Consider the following 7,236-nt stretch of genomic DNA (forward strand, 5'->3'; position numbering starts at 1 on the left):
CCGGGCGCTGGGTGGGGGGTGTAGCCTGAGGTTCCCTGGTCTGGGATGGAGGGTGTGCCTTGAGATCCCCCATCAAGCCCCGCTGGGTCGGGGGTGTGGTTGATATTCCCCATCCAGCCCCACTGGGCAGGGGATGCAGCCTCAGGTTCCCCTGCCGTGCTCCAGGAGAGGGGCACAGCCTAAGGTCCCCCTTCAAGCCCTGCTGGGCAGAGGGGCGAGGCCTGAGGTCCCCAGGCCTGGTTTTGGGGCCTGGGGTGTGGCCTGAGGTCCCCACCAAGCCCCGCCGGGTGGGGGTTGTGGCCTGCGGTCCCCCATCAAGCTCTACCAGGTTGGGGGCGCACCTTCAGGTCCGACGCCAAGCACTGCCAGGTGGGGTACCAAGCCTTTGGTCCCCTGGCCTGGTGCAGGGGCTGGGGTCACGTCCTGAGGTCCCCCGTCAAGCCCCGCTGGGTGGGGGTGTGTGGCCTGAGGTCCCTGTGTCAAGTCCCGCTTGGGTGGGGAGGTGTGGCCTGAGGTCACCTGTGAAGCCGTGCTGGGTGGGGGGCACAGCCTGAGGTCCCCTGGCCTGGTACCAGGGGGGGGCAGTGGCCTGAGGTCCCCTATCAAGCCCCATGGTGGAGGGGGGAGGGAGAGGGGGGGCGAAGCCTCAGGTCCCTGCTGATTGCTCATTAAGGCTCATTACGGGAACTCGGCCTCTGCTGTGGGCGCCTTCATCTTTGTGGCAGAGTGATGGTCAATTTGCATATTCCCTATATATTATATAGGATTTGCCTGTTGCAGACATTTCATATAAATGAAATCAAACAATATGTGTCCTATTGTGTCTGGCTTCTTTCACTTAACTATAATGTTTGCAAAGTTCATTTATGTTGTAGTATATATTGGGACTTCATTCTTTTTATTGTGATAAATATACATAATACTATTGTAGCCATTTTTTTAAAAATATATTTTACTGATTTTTTACAGAGAGGAAGGGAGAGAGATAGTCAGAAACATCGATGAGAGAGAAACATTGATCAGCTGCCTCCCGCACATCCCCCACTGGAGATGTGCCCGCAACCCAGGTACATGCCCTTGACCGGAATCGAACCTGGGACCTTTCAATCCGCAGGCCCATGCTCTATCCACTGAGCCAAACCGGTTTGGGCTATTTTAGCCATTTTTAAGTGTATAGTCAAGTGGCATTAAGTACATTCACATTATTGTGCAGTCATCAGCATCATCTTCCCCCAGAATTTTCATCTTCCCAAACTGAAACTAGAGCCTCTAAACCAGTGGTTCTTAACCTGTGGGTCGCGACCCCTTTGAGGGTCAAATGACCCTTTCACAGGGGTCGCCTAAGACCATTGGAAAACACATACATAATTACATATTGTTTTTGTGATTAATCACTATGCTTTAATTATATTCAATTTGTAACAGTGAAATTGGGGGTCACCACAGCATGAGGAACTATCAAAGGGTCTCAGCATTAGGAAGGTCGCCGCAAATAGAACCACTGCTCTACACAATAACTCCCCAGTCGCCCCTCCTCCCAGCCCGTGGAAACCACCATTGTACTTTTTGTCTCTGAATTTTACTACTCTAAGTGCCTCCTATAAGGAGAATCATACAATATTTGTCCTTTTGTGTCTGTCTTCTTTCACATAAAGTTAATAGTTGTTTTTTTTTAACGGGGTCATTATTTATTTTTAAATGTATGTATTCTTTATTGATTTCGGAGAGGAAGGGAGAGGGAGATAGAAACATCAGTGATGAGAGAAAATCATTGATAGGCTGCCTGCTGCAAGCCCCATACTGGGGATCGAGCCTGCAACCCAGGCATGTGCCCTTGGCCGAAATTGAACCTGGGACCCTTCAGGCCGCAGCTGACACTCTTATCTACTAAGCCAAATGGGCTAGGGCTAAGCCTAATAGTTTTTATTTTTATAATTAAAAAAGTTTTTTTTAGGCTTAATAGTTTTAAGGTTCATCCATGTTGTGCAGGTATTGGATCAACCTTGAAACTATTAAGCCACTCCTTTTAAAAAAATATATTTTTTTATTGATTTAAGAGGGGAAGGGAGAGAGAGAGCGAGAGAAACGTCAATGATGAGAGGGAATCATTGACCGGTTGCCTCCTGAATGCCCCAAACTGGGGATCGAGCTTGTAACTCGGGCATGTGCTCTGACCAGGAATCAAACCGTGACCTTCCGGTTCATAGGTCAACACTCAACCACTGAGCCAAGTGGGCTGGGCAAAGCCACTCCTTTTTTATGGCTGAATAATATCCCATTGTGTGGCTATACCAGTGTTTACAAATTAATAAATTGATGGATATTCAGGTTGATTATACTTTTCGACTTATATGATTAATGATCTTATGAATATTCACTTACAAGTTTTTAAAAAATATATCTTTATTGTTGAAAGTATGAAAGAAGTCCTCCTTTTTTCCCCATTGACCTCCTGTATCGCCCCCTTCCACCAGGCCTTCACCACATTAATGTCTGTGTCCATGGGTTATGCATATATACATATAAGTTCTTTGGTTAATCTGTCCACCTCCCTCCCCACCTTCCCTCTGAGATTCATCATTCTGTCTCATGCTTCCGTGTCTCTGGATCTATTTTGTTTGTAAGTTTATTTTTATTTCTTCATAAATCTCTATTGTTAAACGTATTCCATAGGTCTCCCTCATTCCCCCATTGACCCCCCTCCAGCCAGCCCCCGCCCCCTGCCCCAGGCCTTCACTACCTATTGTCTGTGTCCAAGGGATATGCATATATGTATACAAAGTCTTTGGTTGGTTACCTCCCACGCCTTCCCTCTGAGATTCCACACTCTGTTCCATGCTTCCATGTCTCTGGATCCACTCAGATTATCAGTTTATTTTGTTCATTAGATTCCACTTATGAGTGAGATCATATGGTACTTGTCTTACTCTGACGGACTTATTTCACTTAGCATACAGAATACTCTTCAGGTCTATCTGCTATCTCAAAGGGTAAGAGATCCTTCTTTTCTACAGCTTCATTGTATTCTATTGTATAAATGTACCACAGCTGTAAAAACAACTGTATTCATATTAGGATATATTCCTCCAAGAGGAATCATTGGATCAGATGGCAGTTTCAGTTTTAATTTTTTTGAGGCAACTCCAAACTGTTTTCCACAGTGGCTGCACCAGTTTTCATTCCTACCAGCAGTGTGCGAGGGTTCTCTTTTCTCCACATCCTCGCCATGGCTTGTCATTTGTTGATGGCAGCCATTCAGACAGGTGTAAGATGATACCTCATGGTGGTTTTAAATTGCATCTCTTTGAGGATTAGTGACTTTGAGCATTTTTTCATATGTCTCTTGGCCATCTGTATATTCACTTTGGAGAAGTGTTTACTTAGGTTCTTTGTCCATTTTTTAATTGGATTGTCTTTCGTTTGTTAAGTTGTATGAGTTCTTTATATATTTTGTAAATTAACCTCTTACTAGATGTATCATTGAAAAATACGTTCTCCCATATATAGTGGGCTCCCTTTTCATTTTGTTGATCACTTGTTTTATTTTGAATTTGTTTTTATTGATTTCAGGGAGGAAAGGGGAGGGAGAGAGATATAGAAAAATCATTGATGAGAGAGAATCATTGATCGGCTGCCTCCTGTTAGGATCAGGGATCGAGCCCACAACCTGGGCATATGCCCTGACTTGGAATTGAATTGTGATCTCCTGGTTCATACATCGACGCTCAACCACTGAGCCACCATGGCCGGGATGTTGATGTGGGTTTTTTTGTTTGTTTGTTTTTACCTGTACAGAAGCTTTTTATTTTTGTGTAGTCCCATTTGTTTATTTTCTCATTACTTTCCCTTGCCCTAGGAAATGTACCGGCAGACATATTCATATGAGAAATGTCTGAGATTTTGCTGTATGGTCTCTTCTAAGATTTTTATAGAGTCACGACTTACATTTAAGTCTTTCATGCATTTGGAGCTTATTCTTTTTAAAAACTTTTATTTATTTTTTACTTTTTTGTTAATCCTCACCTGAGGATAATTTTCTGTTGATTTTTAGAGAGTGAAAGGGAGGATGAGAGAAACATTGATTGGTTGCCTTCCACATGCACCCTGACCAGGGCTAGGTAGGAATCCAATCTGCAGCTGAGATACATGCTTTTAACTGGAATCAAACTTGCCACCCTTCAGTCTGCGGGCCAGTGCTCTATGCCCGTGGTTGGCAAACTGCGGCTCGCGGGCCACATGCGGCTCTTTGTTCCCTTGAGTGTGTCTCTTCCACAAAAGACCACGTTTGGGCGCGCACGTACAGTGCGATTGGAACTTCATGGCCCATGCGCAGAAGTTGGCTCTTCGTCCTGGGCGAGTCTATTTTGAAGAAGTACTGTTGATATTTGGCTCTGTTGACTAATGAGTTTTCCGACCACTGCTCTATCCAATGAGCCAAACCAGCTTGGGTCAATTTATTCTTGTGTGTGGTGATCTTTTTTTTTTTTTAGCTTGTACCTGTCCAATTCCCCCCTCCTCCCCAACGTGTCCCTATTTTTGAAGATACCGTCTTTACTCCATTGTATGCTCTTGCCTCCTTTGTCAAATGTGAACCTAATGGCTTGGTCTATTTTAGGGTTCTTGTTGTGTTCCATTGATGTATGTGCCTTTTCTTGTGCCAGTACCTAGCTGTTTTGATGCCAGTGGCTTTGTAGTATAACTTGATATCTGGAGTTGTGATCCCTCCAACTTTGTCCTTTTTTTCATGATTGTTGCGGCTATTAGGGGTCTTTTTTTGGCTCCATATAAATTTTTGGAATATTTGTTCTAGATTGGTGAAATATACCGTTAGTATTTTAATAGGGATTGCATTGAATCTGTAGATTGCTTTTGGGACATGTTAATGGTGCTAATTCTACCAATCCATGACCACGGTGTATTCTCCCACTTGTTTATATCTTCCTCTATCTCTTTTTTCAGTGACCTGCAGTTTTCTGAGTACAGGTCTTTTACCTCCTTGGTTAACACGTTAAGCACCCAGTCAGTCACTGGTGACTGACACTATACTTTCCGTCCCGAAGACAAAACAGGCTGGGCATGTAACGTGTTAAGTTTATTACTAAGTATCTTAATTTTTGTTGTTGTAATGGCAAATGCGATTGTTTTCTTAATTTGTCTTTGTGAGTTCATTATTGGTGTATAAAAATGCCAGTGACTTCTGGGGGTTAATTTTGTATCCTGCTACATTGCTGAATTCATTTATTAAATCTGGTAGTTTTGTTTGCTGGAGTCTCTAGAGTTTTCTATGTACAATATCACATCATCTGAAAATAATGATAGATTTACTTCCTCCTTCCCAATTTGGATGCCTTTTATGTTTTCTTCTTCTCTGATTGTTGTGGCTAAGACTCCCAGTACTGTGTTGAATAAGAGTGGTGAAAGCGGACATCCCTGTCTTGTTCCTGTTCTTAGGGGAAATGGTTTTAGTTTTTGCCCATTGACTATGATGTTGGCTGTAGCTTTGTCATGTATGGCCTTTAATATGCTGAGGTATCATTCTTCTGTTCCCACTTTGCTGAGAACTTTTTTAAAAAGTTGATTTCAGAGAGGATGGGAGAAGGAGAGAGAGAGAGAGAAACAGTGATGAGAGAGAATCATTGATTGGCTGCCTCCTACACGCCCCCTACTGGGGATCGAGCCCACAACCTAGGCATGTGGCCTGACAGGGAATGGAACCATGACCTCCTGATTCATAGGTTGACGCTCAACCACTGAGCCACGCCGGCCGGGCACTGAGGACTGTTCTTAAATGTAAAGTGGGTGTTGGCTTTGGCCTAATGTTTTTCTGGGTCTATCGATATTATCATGTGTTTTGGTCTTTAAATTTGTTTATGTGATGTATCACATTTATTGATTTGCAAATTTTGTGCCAGCCTTACATCCCTGGAATAAATCCCACTTGGTCATAACGTATGATCTTTTTAATATATTTCTGGATCTGATTTGCTAATATTTTGTTGAGGATTTTTGCATTTATGCTCATCAGGGGTATGGCCTATACCAGTGATGGCGAACCTATGACACGCGTGTCCAAGGTGACATGTGAACTCTTTTTTTTGGTTGATTTTTCTGTGTTAAATGGCATTTAAATATATAAAATAAGTATCAAAATAATAAATCTTTGTTTTACTATGGCTGCAAATATCAGAAAATTTCTATGTGTGACACGGCACCAGAGTTAAGTTAGGGTTTTTCATAATGCTGACACGCAAGGCTCCAAAGGTTCGCCATCACTGGCCTATACCGTAATTCCATTTCTTTGCAATGTCTTTATCTGGTTTTGGAATTAGGATAATGCTAGCCTGGCAAAAAAAGAGCTTGGAAGTGTTCGTTTCTCTGGAATTTCTTGGTATATTTTGAGGAGGATAGGTGTTAGTTCTCTTTTGAATGTTTGGTAAAACTCCCCTGTGAAGCCATCCAGGTCAGGGCTTTTGTCTGCTTGGAGTTTTTTGATTACTGCTTCAGTTCCATCAGGTGTTTTCAGCCTATTCAGGTTTTGTGATCCTTCTTGATTCAGTTTTGTACAGGTTTTATGTGAACTCATGTTTTCAGTCCCCCTGAGTGGTCACTATACTCCCCCACCTCCCAGGCCCCAGGCCTTTAGTGACCCACCCCTGTATTTGGGTTCCTCTGCTTCCCTGGGTGGCCTGCTTGGCTCTTTCTCCTTCTGTGACAATGTCAGCCTACTGTTTCTTGTGGGGTCCTTCTCTGTTCACCGGAAACACATATTTTTCTGCATCTCCTGGCAGGTCAGTTTACATCTAGGGCTATCATTTTATTGTCCCTCTGCCACAGGCAGTTCCAGCTCTGGTCTCTAGACTTTACTTGTGTGAGTCAGATGCTAGTTCCTCAACCTACCAGGAGGCACAGCTTTCTGAAACTTTTTTGTCATTTGCTTGAGGTAGCAGCATTTGTCTCTCATTCTAGAAGTCATCTACCACGTGATGAGGACACTCAAGCAGCTCCTGGAAAAGCCCCGGTGGGAAGAAACTGAGCCCTCCCAGGAACTGCCAGCACCAACTCGCCAGCCTGTGACTGCACCTCTTTGGAACCAGAGCTCGCAGCTCCAGTCAGTTGTGATGACTGCAGCCCCAGTGACATCTCAGCTGAAGCCTCATGTGACCTCCGGGACCAGAACCACCTAGCTCAGTTCCTGAGTTCACGACCCACACCAACAGTGAGTTTGGAAAATGTTCA

Source organism: Myotis nattereri (assembly GCF_964212035.1).
Source record: "Myotis nattereri genome assembly, contig: HAP1_SCAFFOLD_167, whole genome shotgun sequence".
Lineage (NCBI taxonomy): Eukaryota > Metazoa > Chordata > Mammalia > Chiroptera > Vespertilionidae > Myotis > Myotis nattereri.